At 38.8% G+C, this 14,358-nt stretch overlaps 1 protein-coding gene across 1 annotated transcript in view; it reads left to right on the forward strand.

The window, feature by feature from the left end:
• Nucleotides 1–326: 326 nt before the first annotated feature.
• SLCO1A2 (solute carrier organic anion transporter family member 1A2) overlaps nucleotides 327–14,358 on the forward strand; it is a 51,491-nt gene continuing 37,459 nt past the window's right edge. Inside the window, exon 1 of the mRNA XM_084877239.1 lies at nucleotides 327–558. The gene's annotated coding sequence lies outside the window, so the exon portion shown is untranslated. The remainder of the gene's footprint in view (nucleotides 559–14,358) is intronic.

The raw sequence follows: 14,358 nt of genomic DNA on the forward strand, positions 1-14,358 counted from the left end.
CTATGTCTAGCGGGTGTCATCTTTTCTGAGGTTATCCAGCTACACAGAAACTTTAGGCTCAGATTTTAAGCATCTCAGTTTATTAAGTTAATAAGTCAGCAAGTCTGTGGCTTTTCTTCTTAATCATAAAGGAAAAAAAAAACAGAGGCTTGGCAACTTAAAGAACATTAACTCATTAACTGAGTGTTTCTGTAGACTTTTGACATGATGTGATAGTATAAGCCATGGCAACATAAGGGTTAACTGTTAAAAAAAAAAAAACGAGAAGAAAAAAAAAAAATACTAAACCAGCAAGGAGGAGCTTCTGGCTCCAAGTGACTAATCTTTTCTATAACCTGATTTATGCAATCCTCGGAGCCAAAGAAACTTTACCAAAGGATTAAAACTTATATAAACAAAGATCCCTTTATTTGCAGCTCTGATTAGGAGCAAGACCCTCTGGCTTACATGTGTGCAGAGCTTTATTCATATTGTTTACTCAATATGGACGTTTTTTAAAAATCTGATGGCCTTACAGTACTGAAGCAGCAGGGAATGAAGATGATGGTGGATACTCAGGTAAAAGAAATTAATTTATTTGGGCTGTTGTGGGTTGCAATTCAGCCACTTTTGTGTGGGGGAAAAAATGTAAGGTAGATTTAAAGCTTCTTTACCATAAGACCCTTTGGGTTTTCCAATTGCCTTTTCTATACTTTTCGGAGAGTGATAAAAATTTTGTTTAATGCAGGATCTTAGAAGAGTAATAATACTGGTTTTTCACAAACAAACAGATGGCTATATATTTTGAAGTACCTACCATATATTACGTTTTCACTTACGCAGGGTCTAGTTATGGGCTCCGTTTTGTACCAGTGACTTATCTTTTTTTTTTCTCTTTTTTTTTTTCTTTTCTTTTCTTGGCTCACGACTTACTGTGTTAAGCAGATTATTGTTACCGAAGGTTTAGTATCTCTCTCATAGCGGTACGGCGAATACCCACAAACTTTTCAATTTCAGAGCAGGGTGAAGAGTTCTTTCTCCCGACCTTAAACCTGGTGAGCATGACTTTAAATCTGTTCAGAGTGCACAATATTTGTCCTCTGCAATTTGGAGAACACAGTGGACTGGTATCTGACTCCTGCTTAAGTCTAAAAGGTAAAAGGCTGTGGGTGGATCAATCTGTTGAGAGGCGGAAAGAAGAAACGGCTCTATTTTACTTTATTTATTTATTTTTAAATTTCATTTTTAGAGAGAGGAAGGGAGAGGGAGAGAGAGAGAGAGAGAAAGACATTGATGTGAGAGTGTAGCATCTCTTGGCTTCCTCCTGCATGCTCCCTACCAGGCATGGAGCCTCCAACCAGGGCTGAGAATCAAACTGGCAACCTTTCAGTGTATGGGACAATGCCCAATTAACTGAGCTACACTGGCCAGATAGAGGGCTTTATTTTATTTTTTAAAACATATTTTATTGATTTTTTTTTACAGAGAGGAAGGGAGAGAGATAGAGAGTTAGAAACATCAATGGGAGAGAAATATCGATCAGCTGCCTCCTGCACACCCCCTACTGGGGATGAACCTGCAACCAAGGTACATGCCCTTGACCCAAATCGAACCTGGAACCCTTCAGTCTGCAGGCCGATACTCTATCCACTGAGCCAAACCAGTTAGGGCCAGAGGGCTCGATTTTAAAAGTAGTGGCACCCCAGTTAATGGTGAGCCAGCCAGAGCTAGTTTGGGGTTGTCTTAGCTATGGACTAATTGGATTACACAGAGCAATTTGAGACCTCAGTTGAAAGAGGCTAAAGACGTGTGCTGCACTTCAAAATTTGAAGGAGAAGTTGTGTGTGACTAGTCAGATGAGGTGCAAGGTGCATTTACCCTGCCAAGGACACTGTAGGTGACATCAGGACTGAAGGATGGGATCTCGAAAGACCAACCAATTCAAAAATATTTTTTTATTGACTTCAGAGAGGAAATGAGAGGGAGAGAGAGAATAAAACATGGGTTATGAGAGAGAACAAATAATTGGCTGCCTTTTGCACACCCCCACACTGGGGACTGAGCCTGCAACCCGGGCATGTGCCCTGACTGGGAATCAAACCATGACCATGGGTTGACACTCAACCACTGAGCCATGCTGGCTGGGCTCAGAGTCAGTTTTAAATACTTACCTTTGACAAAGGAAGCAAGGGAAATTTCTTGCCTCTATAACTCCTCCCTTACAAATTTCAACTCTGGAGGAGACAGAAGCAGCCCAGTCTGTTGTGAGGGAAGAGGTGGGTGTGTGGGGTGGGGAGTGGACTGTCCTGATGGTAGGCGTTGAATGTGTTGTAGTGGGAGGAAAGAAATTTTAATTTAAATGAAGTTCAAAGCAAATTAGATATATTCATCTTGAACATTTTTTGTGGGACTAAAATGACCAGAGGGCTTATTTATTTATTTATTTATTTATTTATTTATTTTTAACCTTTCGAAAATCAACAGAAAGATGTAAATGTGATTGAGATTCCATTTACTATCAGGAAAGGAACTGGCCCCATATAATTAATTTGATAGAAGAAAAAGACTATTTTCTGGTATCACCACAAACCTCCTATTTGTTTAAGGCACTCGAACCTGCAATCCATTTCTCATGCAAATATTGCTTGTGAGCACAAGGTTGCATTATTTCAACTTTAATGTCTTTATTCCAGAACACATCCCTTTCGGTAAGCATAGACCTTCTCCTTAGAAAGACACCAAGATTATAATTTCGTCTTCTGCAGCCCTCCCTTCATTTCAGTATGCTGTTATTGGTTTTTCTGTTTAATTGTTTTCTACACATACACATTTCACTTAAATATTTCCTAAACAAAAACAGTTTGCCATTTAATCTGGAGACATCTTTTGTATGAATCATGGGAATAGATTTCGTTTTTGAGGCTTGTCATCTGTTGAACAAACTCAAAAAGAATTTTGAAGGCTTTGGCTAGAAAGAAATGATAAATATATAATCGAGGGTCTTTATAGTTATTATCATTTAATGTATTTTATTTATTTTAGAGAGAGAGAAGAAGAGGAAGAAATAGAGAGGGGAACATCAATAAGAGAAAAATATTGATCAGCTGCCTCCTGCACACTCCTATTGGGGATCGAGCCCACAACCCAAGCATGTGCCCTGACTGGGAATTGAACCCGGGACTCCTTGTTGCATGGGACATCAAGGGTATTATGGTTTGCAAAATGGAAATACAGCAAGGCAAAAACCTAGGAGTATTCCAAAGAAGGAAAATTAAGAGTCTTATACTAAGAAATACATGATTGAGAATTATCAATCCTGCATTCTTAGGTTTAGGATTAATCAAGGACAGCTATCAGTCAGATGTCAGGCTGTCTGAATAATGAATTCCAGTAAGTCTGGAAGATGAACTGCATCGTCCAGACTAATTGAATTTATTAGTCTGGTCCCATCTGGTGTTTTAGACACTGGGTGTTGAATATCATGAGATCTGGAGATGAGTCCTTCAAGGGATAATTAGAGGGTTAACTGGAAGTCTGGTGTAAGTCCAGGGTCTGACACACATGAGTTGATGTATACCCAAACAGGACCCAAGACTAGAAGGGTCAGAAGTTTATGTTCCTTGGCAAGTTAGGACAAGAATAGAATTGTTTCCTCATACCTCAACATTCATAATGTTAATAAACTCATCAGCTGCTTTAAAGTGGCTGAACTTTTTGTATTCCCTTAGCTTCACTCTTTGTCACACCAATTCCACAGAAAGGGAATTTGTAAGGACAGTCAAAGCATGCAAATCAAATTTGGGTTACTCTATAGAGGGAGGAAAAATAACGTCAGAAGTTTATATAGCATTTTAAATCTTCAAAATAGCCATTTATTTCGTACATGAGAGGAATTAAATAAAATTACATGTCCAATATTTGAAATGAGGACAGAAAGTAGAAAATGTCTTAGGTGTTAACTTAGTACAGGTACTTAGAGCCAGAACAAAGACAAGATGAAGCTTAAGCTTGATACCTTTTCAGTTATTTTGTCTAGCAACAGGGGCAACAGGAGCTACCAATTATTGAATTCTGTAATACCAGGCTCTCTGACAAGTGCTTTACATTATTTATCTCATTTTTTTTAATTGTATGTCTAATCTTCTTAGGATCCAGAAAAATTTAGGAAATCTAATGATATCTATCTAGAATCTAGGTCCTAGATAGTCCCTTGGCAGTCCCAGAAGCATCAGAGATACTTGGGCTTTTGGGATAAAAGAGAGAATTCAGCCCTGCCAGTGTGGCTCAGTGGTTGAGCATTGACCCAGGAACCAAGAAGTCACTGGTTCTCCCTCCACTGCCTACCAAATTCATTATGGGGCCAGTTCCTTGCCTGACACTCAATGGAATCTCAAACAGGTTTCACTTCTTTCTGGGTTGATTTGTGATTTTTTGTTTTGTTTTGTTTTTGTGTAATTTGTGTTATTAAGTCTACTCTGTAATTTTCTTTCGTTATAGTTTCTACCTGTGCTCAAGAAAATGGTTGCAAATATATGTAGGTTCCAAAACCCGACCAGAGAGATTGTAAGGCAACCAGGACTCCTTGAATCCCTTTCCCTTCTGCTCCTTCTCCTTTTTCTTTTCTTGTAGCTCACCCTTCCCCATCCTTTACCATGCTTTCTCGTTTCTAGGTATCTATCCTGTTCTCCAAGGGCTTTGTTCTTAGCTAGCTATTAACTATTAACTAGGGTATTAGTTGATAATAAGGATTTCCCCTTCAAGAGGAATTTTTGTCTTTTCATGAGGAACTATTAACTATTAACTATTAACTAGGGTATTAGTTGATAATGAGGATTTCCCCTTCAAGGGGGGTTTTTGTCTTTTAATGAGGAACTCTTGAACTAAACGGCCCTTAAAATGCAGAAGAATGAATTTCAAATTATGGAAAGTGATGGGGGTTAATTCTGGGCAGGAGTTCAGCTCAAGGTATGTTGCCTATTGCTTGTTCAGATCATTGATGCTTCTGAAAATAGATGAATGTATTCAATTAAAGGAAGTGAATTATCAGACCACACCAGAATACAGTTTTATCACAGTGATAGCTGTGTGTGGGACCACAGCCTCCTAGCTTTCATGTAAGCTCACCTTAATTATTTCAGCATTTTAATTGCATAGGCCCCATATTCACATGTTTATAGGATAATCAGGCATTTTTCCTATAAGATGAAGATATATTTTTAAATTTAAGTCTATAATTTTTAATAAAATAATTTTCCTTTTTATGAGGCTTATCCATATTCTAATAAGTATTCAATTTTAAAATTATTGAATTTATTAATTATAGTTTGCTACAAATGCAGTAATATCTGTGACTACTCTATTCTTTCAGAATTTTAGAATTTGCTCTCATTCCTGTAATCTACTTACAATCCAGGTAAACTCTGCAAAATATGCTGTTTCTACATTGTCTATTATTTCCTCTTTAGGACTTATGGGCTGCTTCTTACTGATTGTAACCATTGTTCTAAATAGCAAAAGGAATGTTCCAACAGGGAAGAGGTGGATTTTTCTGAACCTATATCTTGTATGATTCTGTCAAAGTCTTGTAATTCTAGAAGTGGTTATGTAAGACAAATGTCCTAAAATTGGTTATTAGAACTGGAAATATATATAGTGATATAAATCCTACTTAGGACTTAGGTAGATTGTTTTCATTATTTTATTTCCCTTTTTTTTTTTTTTTAACTTTTTTCCACATTGCTTTGAGCCCACTTTTGTTGCTTATCTGTCCTTCTTGTCCCTCTCTCTCTTTTTAAATCCTGTTCATTTGCTATTAATAACAAAATAGCTACTATTATATCTGATCTTTCCTTTGTGAACAGTTACTGTGGCCATAATAGCTACCTCTAATTGAACACCAAAGACCTGTCAGATACTTTGAATATCTTATCTCTATTTTTAAATAAATTAATAAATTTAATAAAATCTTCAATTATTTATTTATTTATTTATTTTACAAAGGGAGCACAAAAACCAAACTCTATTAACTTTATCACACTGTTTAATTATTCTATATAATAAAATCCTGCCAAAACTGATTTGGCTCAGTGGAAAGAGCGTCAGCTTGAGAACTGAAAGGTCACAGGTTCGATTTCAGTCAAGAGCATGTACCTTGGTTGCGGGCACATCCCCAGTACAGGGTGTGCAGGAGGCAGCTGATCTATGATTCTCTCTCATCAATGTTTCTAGCTCTCTATCCCTCTCCTTTCCTCTTTGTAAAAAAATCAATAATATATATATATTTTTTAAAAATCCTAATATGCAAATGACTGAACAGTGGAACAACTGGTTGCTCAGCACAGGAGTTGCCCCCTGGTGGTGAGTGTGCTCCCACAGAGGAATGCTGCTCAGCCAGAAGCCGGGCTTACAGCTGGCAAATGGCTGGCAAGTGCAGCGGGGGTGGTGGGAACCTCTCCTGCTTCTATGGCAGCTCTAAGGACCCCTTGGGGGATGTCTGCCTGCCAGCTTGTCGTACACTGGGCCTCTAGTCTATATATATAAAAGTCTAAGCAACTAGCTGACCGTTCGACCATCGGACCAGTAGCTACGACATGCACTGATCACCAGGGGACAGACACTAAACTCAGGAGTGGAAACCACAGGTATGGAAATATGAAACAGACTGATGAATCTCAGAGGGAAAGAGGAAAGGGGAAGGGTGGGAAGAGATTAACCAAAGATATTATATACATACTAGAGGCCCAGTGCATGTATTCGTGCACCAGTGGGGTCTCTTGGTCTGGCCTGCACCCTCTCTCAATCCAGGACCCCTCAGGGGATGTTGGAGAGCTGGTTTCAGCCTGATCCCCACAGACGAGGCTGAGGGACCCCACCGGTGCACAAATCGATGCACTGAGCCTCTATTAACTTTATATTAACTTTTACTCAGTTATTTACTTTTTTGTTCATTATTCATAAAATGCATTTATTTCAACTATTTGTTGAGCACCTGTTATGTGTAAGTAATGGGTTTAAATATTGTAGGAACTACAGAGATGACTCATATATCCTTGTCCTCAGGTACTTTTTGGCTAGATGAGGAAATAACACCTGTTCATACATAACCGAAATACTAGTTAGGAGCTTTCAACTTCTTCAAGGTATTCTCCAAACCCCAACCACAAAAATTATATCAAATACAAAAAAGTGAGCTCAATAAACATTTGCCAAGTGATTGAGTAAATGTTTGTGTAAGCTAATATCAGAAGAGTCTATGTAAGAGTTGAAATGAAAGAATCATGAGAGGTTCCTTGGAAAATGTGGAATTTGGGAACATGGGTATAGACTCCCAGAGGGTGAGAGGAGGGCATGTCAAGGTGAGAAAACTTTATGGGCCAAAGTATAGAGGTGCATGAATGTGAGGTGTGAAATATATAAGAGGTGACTGCACAAAAGGGAGCAGTAGCAATGTGGGTGAAATGTAATCTGAAGTCCCATGCAGGGGCCTTAAGAGACTAATTACTGGTTATGGGCCTATTCTCTTAGAGGAATTCTCAACAATTAAATTGCAAGAGACAATTTTCTTAAATGTATATAGAACAAAGAAATAGAAGTCTTAATAGAAAACTGATGTGAAAATTTCAGTTGGATTTTTTTTGGGAGGGTGAGGGAAGAATAAAAAGAAGTTTCCAACAATCTTTCAGTGTTAGCAATATTTAATAAGTATATATTAGATTTTTCAAATTCCCTTTCCATCAAAACCTTAAAAAATAAAATGAAACAAAGCAAAACTATCTCATACTGGTTAAAGACTGTTATTCTCAACATTAAACAAGTACTTTACATGCTGAAAAATATTTATATCCCATTGCTCTTTTGCCTGACCTATTTGTCCAGTTCCAAGACAAACTTATTAGACAGGGTCCTATATAAAATAAACCATAGGGCACAGTGGAAATAGCAGAAAAATATTTTTGTTTGGGCATAATGTAGAGAAATTGTCTGAATTTTGGCATCTGATAAATCTGGACTCTGTTTTTGGAATAACACTTATTAACTGTGTGATCTTGGGTGGGTTGGTTCAATTTCTTTTAAAGACATAGACTCCTTATTTTGAAATATATGACCTTTTGAGAATAAAAAAAAAAAATCTTATCCTATATAATAAAAGCCTAATATGCTAAGTGTCTGGTTGTCTGATCAGACATTCAACCAATCAAAGTATAATATGCTAATGATATGCTAAGGCTGCTCAACCAGTCGCTATGATGTACACTGACCACCAGGGGGTAGATGCTCTGACTGGTAGGTTAGCTTCCTCCTGGGGTCTGGCTGATTGGGACTGAGTGAGATGGGCCAGACATGCCGTGGAGCCCTCCTGTGGTCCCTCACTGGCTGGCCAACCTCCTGCGTTCCTCCCCAGCCCCAATTGTGCACCTGGGAGTCCCTTGGCCTGGCCTGAGCTCTTTTGCAATCTGGGTTGAGGGCAGCTCCCCTGAGTGCACAGATTTTGTGCAAAGATCTAGTATAAAGATAAGAGATTTTACAAGTCCTTTAGGTTGAGGAGCTGTACACAGTGGCTAAGAGCACAGCTCTGGTACTCACCACCAACCCAAAGCAAGAATGTAAATTCTAAAAGGATGGGGGATTTTGTCTGTCTGGTTCATTGAGGCATCCTAAGTACTTTGAACAGGGTCTGGCATATAGTAAGTGCTCAGTAAATTTATGGAATGATGAATATTTAGGTAATTGTTGTGACTTCCTTGTGGGACTTGGTTTGTACTTGGTATAACTTGAGGAAGAAGATGGTGAAGTGATTTACCTAAAGTCAAACAGCCTTAGTTTCCTTATCTGTAAAAAGGGACAGTAATAGTAATTAAAAAAAAAAACTTCTATTTTATTGATTTCAGAGAGGAAGGGAAAGTGAGAGAGAGATAGAAACATCAATGATGAGAGAATCATTGACCGGTTGCCTCTGCACACCACACACTGGGGATTGAACAACCCTGGGCATGTGCCCTGACCAGGAATCAAACCATGACCTCTTGGTTCATAATCAACCACTAAACCACACTGACTGGGAGACAACATATATCTTTAAGGATATTAATTATAAGCCAAATTGATATAGCTATTTTACTAATTCACGTGTTTGAGCATCATGTTTGGATTTATAATGTACTCTGTGTTTATTTTTTCTGATGGAAATGCCACAGGACTATGACTCAATATGTTCTTTGATATCTCATTCTTTACTATCAATACATATTTCAAAGCAGAGACATTTAAGCCAGCATAAATATTTTCCAAATAATGTAGGTTTAAGAGTAACATGAAAAGGAATGACCACTTATGCTACTATGTTTTCATAAGTGTTCAACAATTAAATAATTTTAAAAGTTTATGAAAAGGTTTAGATTTAAATTTTATTTTTTGAAGTTTGGTTATGAAGTCAATGGATGACCTAAATCAATAATAAGGAAAAAAGAGAGTTTGCAAGTTTATTTTACATTGTTCAAATGAAAAGGCATTTCTCTTCCAATACATTGAGAAACATGACCATTTCCTCCATCCCACTCCCCCAGAAAACCTTTTTTAAAAATTGACTTTACTCAATCTCACTTATTATGGAAATACTAGAGGCCTGTTGCATGGATTTGTGCACATTGAAAAGAAATTAATTAGAAGGTGGCTGGTGGGGGAGGGCTGAGTGAGATAGGCTGCACACACTCTGGAGCCAACCTCCCACAGTCCCTCCAGGGCCAACCACACTGAGGGTGGCACCAAAGCTCAAAGGCCATCTGCAGAGTGAGCAGAGTCCCTCTGGCAAGTGGAGTCCCTCAGCCTGGCCTGTGGTGATCAGGCCAAAATCAGGAGTCTGACATCCCCCAAGGGGTCCCAGAATGTGAGAGGGCACTATACAAAGTTACTGTTGCTTGGCAGCACCTGTGTTGAGTGTCTGCACCCTGGTGGTCACTAGCTACTGGTCGGTCACTTAACCTTTATATAGAGACTAGAAGCTTGGTGCATGAAATTCATGCACTTGGAGGGGGGTGTTCCTCAGCCTGGCCTGCACCCTCTCGTAGTCCAGAAGCCCTTGGGGGATGTCCAACTGATGGCTTAGGCCTGCTCCCTGCCAGCAGTCGGACATCCTTAGCACTGCTGTGGAGGCAGGAGAGGCTCCAGCCACTGCTGCTGTGCTCACCAGCCATGAGCCTGGCTCAGGGCTTCTGGCTGAGTGGTATTCCCTCTGTGGGAGCGCACTGACCCCAAGGGGGCAGCTTCTGTCTTGAGTGTCTGCCCCCTGGTGGTCAGTGCACATTATAGTGACCAGTTGTTCTGCTGTTTGGTAGTTTTGCATATTACCCCTTTAATATATAGAATAGAATTTTTATCTCAATAATTATTTTGTTGAATTTAAATGTCTAATTGTGTAATACTATGTTTAGTTTATTGGGCAATGGAATTCATTTCCTAAAGGGTTTTATATGAATCTAAAATACATCCTCAAAGCATGATGAGAGTTTAGTGGGTGGAGAACTCATAATCAGTAGAGAAATGATGGAAGTTTTTAGTTTATTGGGCAATGGAATTCATTTCCTAAAGGGTTTTATATGAATCTAAAATACATCCTCAAAGCATGATGAGAGTTTAGTGGGTGGAGAACTCATAATCAGTAGAGAAATGATGGAAGTTTCTTGACTTTGTCATTAAAATATTTCAAAAGGTTGCACTCCAGACAGTTGTTCAATTTGGAGGGAATGGAAGAAAGAGTCAGAGAGTGTAAAAGAAGAAAAATATGATGCTATCAATTAAATAGAAATAACTAAAACAACCAAAGAGTTTGGCCAAGTATAAGTATATGAAGAGAAATGGTGTGCGGTAATGCTGGGAAAGAAGATTGGGGTTAATTTATAGAGGGACTTGAATGTCAGGCTAATGAATTTGATATATTTTAGTTAATAAAAACAAGCCTTTCAAAAATTCTGCATAAAAGACTGATTTAGTAATAATGTTGGTGAGCACTAATAATGCCTACTAAAAATGCATTGAATATAAGCTGAATCTTTCTATAGCATTGGGTTGTGTATATGTGAAAGGAAAAATAATGGGTGGATCAGAATAGTTTATATGAAAAGCTCACCCTGAATTTAGCCAAAGGATCTTTGGACTCACAGTCTTTTCAACTTGTAACCAAAAGGTATTCTTTAATCAAAGCATACTACTACTAGGTAATGATATTCAGGATTCAGGGAATAGGACATTATTGCATAACTAGAAGTCCAGTGTACAAAATGCATGGGGATGGAGGTGGGGGGGGGGGCGGCCCTCAGCCTGGCCTGTACCCTCTCTAATCTGGGACCCCTCAGGGTATGTCCGACTGACCCAGCAGGTGGACATCTGCCTGCCGGCCTGATCACCCCTAACTGCCCTCCCCTGCTGGCCTGGTCACCCCTAACTGCTCTCCTCTGCTGGCCTCTGCCTTGGCCCCTGCCACTGTTGCCAATTAGTTAACTTTTTGTTTGTATTAAATTACTCATAACATGGCACTCTATGTAGTGTCAATCTGTCACTTCCTTCATTTTTTCTTTACTTGTATATTCAAACTCAACTTCCTGGTATATAATTTCAATTCTGTACTTATTTGCTGCTTAGATTCCTTTACTCCCTTAACTCATTACTGAATCAAAATTGTAATTCCAAATTGTAATTCAGAATTGTAATTCCAGATATATGTAAACACATATATCTATTTATCTCTCTTCTTTTCTCTTTTGGCATAAATCACATCTGACTCAGTCTAGTAATTAATGCTATTCACAAATCTTTTTACTCAATTCCATTTAACATTCTGTTTTAATCTCTCCTGTGACTATATTTTGCTTTTTTCATTTTATTGGGGTCTTCAAGCATGGCTCTGACCAATTTGCTTTCTGCTAACAAACATGCCTTTCCCAGTGATAATGTGATAGTGATTCCACATATTCTCTTTCTTTTACCCCCAAATTTATGCAGATTTCAATAAACTTTGCTCTTCCATAACCCACATCCTTCCACATAGAAAGCGTACCCACATCTATCTGTATAAAATGCTAATATGCAAATCGACAGAATGGTGGAACAACTGTTTGGTGGGTGGTGGGGCCTGCGAGTGGGCAGCACCAGTCCAGCCAGGCAGGTGCCAGTGGGCAGAGGAAGGTGACCAGCAGCAACGGTGGGGAGTGGGGCTGTAGACAGGTGGTGCCAGTGTCCCCCCAACACACACACACATCGCCCCACCGGTCACCTCACAGATTGGCCCTGATCACTGGCCAAGCTTAGGGATCCTGCCTGTGCATGAATTTTGTGTACTGGGCCTCTAGTGAATATATAAAAACTTGTACAGCCAAAATTGGTTTGGCTCATTGGTAGAGCGTCGGTCTGCGGACTGAAAGGTCCCAGGTTTGATTCCGGTCAAGGGCATGTACCTTGGTTGCGGACACATCCCCGGTAGGGGGTGTGCAAGAGGCAGCTGGTCGATGTTTCTCTCTCTCTATCTCTCTCCTTTCCTCCTCTCTGTAAAATATCAATAAAATATATTTTTTAAAAAAACTTGTACAAATGTTCATAGCCAATCTCACTAATACGTGAGAAAGTGTTAAACAGCAAAACAATCAGTTGCTGTAACTGGGGAGAATGTTTAACAGTGATAGGGAGAATTACAACAGACTCTGCGTTTTTGCTGAAGAAGAATGTTTGTCTTGGACTCAGTCTAGAAGCTAACCTTCTAGCAAAAACACGTAAGAAAATACAAATTACAATATATACAAAAAATGAAAAAAACAAGTCTAAAATTTTTCCATTGCTTCAGCTTGGTAGAGAACACAGAGCAATCCAATGGAAGACAAAGAGTGCTCAGAACAGATCAACTTGAGCAAATCACAAGGTACCTATAAACAAAGACACTCATCTCACCATTCCTAGTTAATCATTAGAAATATGCAGGCTGTGTGATATAAGATTGAAAGTAACAAATGAACAAACAAAAAAATAAACAAAAACGCATAGACACAGAGGATAGTATGGTGGTCGCCAGAGGGAAGAGGGTTTGGGAGCAGTAGTAAAGGATAAAGGGGTCCAAATGGATGATGATGGAAGATGATCCGACTTTGAGTGGTGGGCACCCGATGCAACATACAGATCATGTATCATAGAAGTGTACACTTGACACCTACATAACCTTATCAATCAATGCCACCCCACTAAATTTAAAAAGTTTAGTTTAACTTTAAATTACTGAACTAAAAAAGGGCATGCATTTATTGAGAAACACATTCAAAGATAACATGAAATTGTATTAAGGGTCAAATATATTGGAGCAAAACAAAATCTTCTTGATAGAAGAACCCATGATAAGAAATTATCTGAAGTTAGTAATAAAGAAAAAAAAATATTTTCCAAGAGGAAAAAAAAGAAGATGATTTCAGTACTGATCAGTATTGGTCATAGTAGGAGATGGTGTTGGATTGAAATTGGGGGTGTCAGTATAAACCCATATTTAATATCTACACATTTACCTATACCTATATTATTTACCTATATTTGTAAATACAGACATATTTCTCAAGTGTACATATATCTCTATCTTGCTTTTTAAATATTATTTATCACTAAAGGAGGGTTAATTTTTTTTAAAAAAGGGTTAATTTGAGAGTTGTGTCAAGAAAAGTGAAAAATGAGCCTAAAACACACTCAGGATTCAGAAAGAAAGGAACCCCCAACAAAGATGGGGAGATAGCAAAAGGATTCAGGAACCTGTTTTAACGGGCTTCTGCCAGCACCTATCAGCAGGCTGTGGAACCAGCTTGAAGAAGCTTCTAGGAGGAAATGTGAGCATGAATGTAAATAATAAAGGCAATAGGTTAAAACCCATCGAATAAAATAGAAACTCACGATGAGGCTATGATGAAATAAATGACTGAATAAATATTGAGAGAGAAATGGGAGCTCTTATAATAGACTATCAACCAATAAAAATAGCATTAATAATGGGATGAGAAAACCATCAATGGATTTACAACTAATGAGGATAAAACAGGATATTTATATAGTCTCAAAATATCTCCATAGAAATTACTTATTCATTACAAAGGGAAAAATAATAACTATACTGAAAACACTGGTACACACTCTAACCTGGGATGAAGAATGCAAACTCCATAGACTGGCAGGTGAACCGGTCTGGGCCTGCAGGGCCAGCAGGAAGGTCTCAGCGTCCAGGTCATCTTGCCCTATTATCAAGTGGGATTGATAAACTTGCTCCCTTGCTCCACTCATTGGGGCTGAGCCCTCCCTCTTGCCCCTTTCTGGGCTGGGAGGGGAGGGCAGGGTGTCCAAAGCTGGGGTGGCTGGCATTTACAC

The sequence above is a fragment of the Pipistrellus hanaki genome (genome assembly GCF_964339955.1).
Source record: "Pipistrellus hanaki genome assembly, chromosome: 3".
NCBI classification, from domain to species: domain Eukaryota; kingdom Metazoa; phylum Chordata; class Mammalia; order Chiroptera; family Vespertilionidae; genus Pipistrellus; species Pipistrellus hanaki.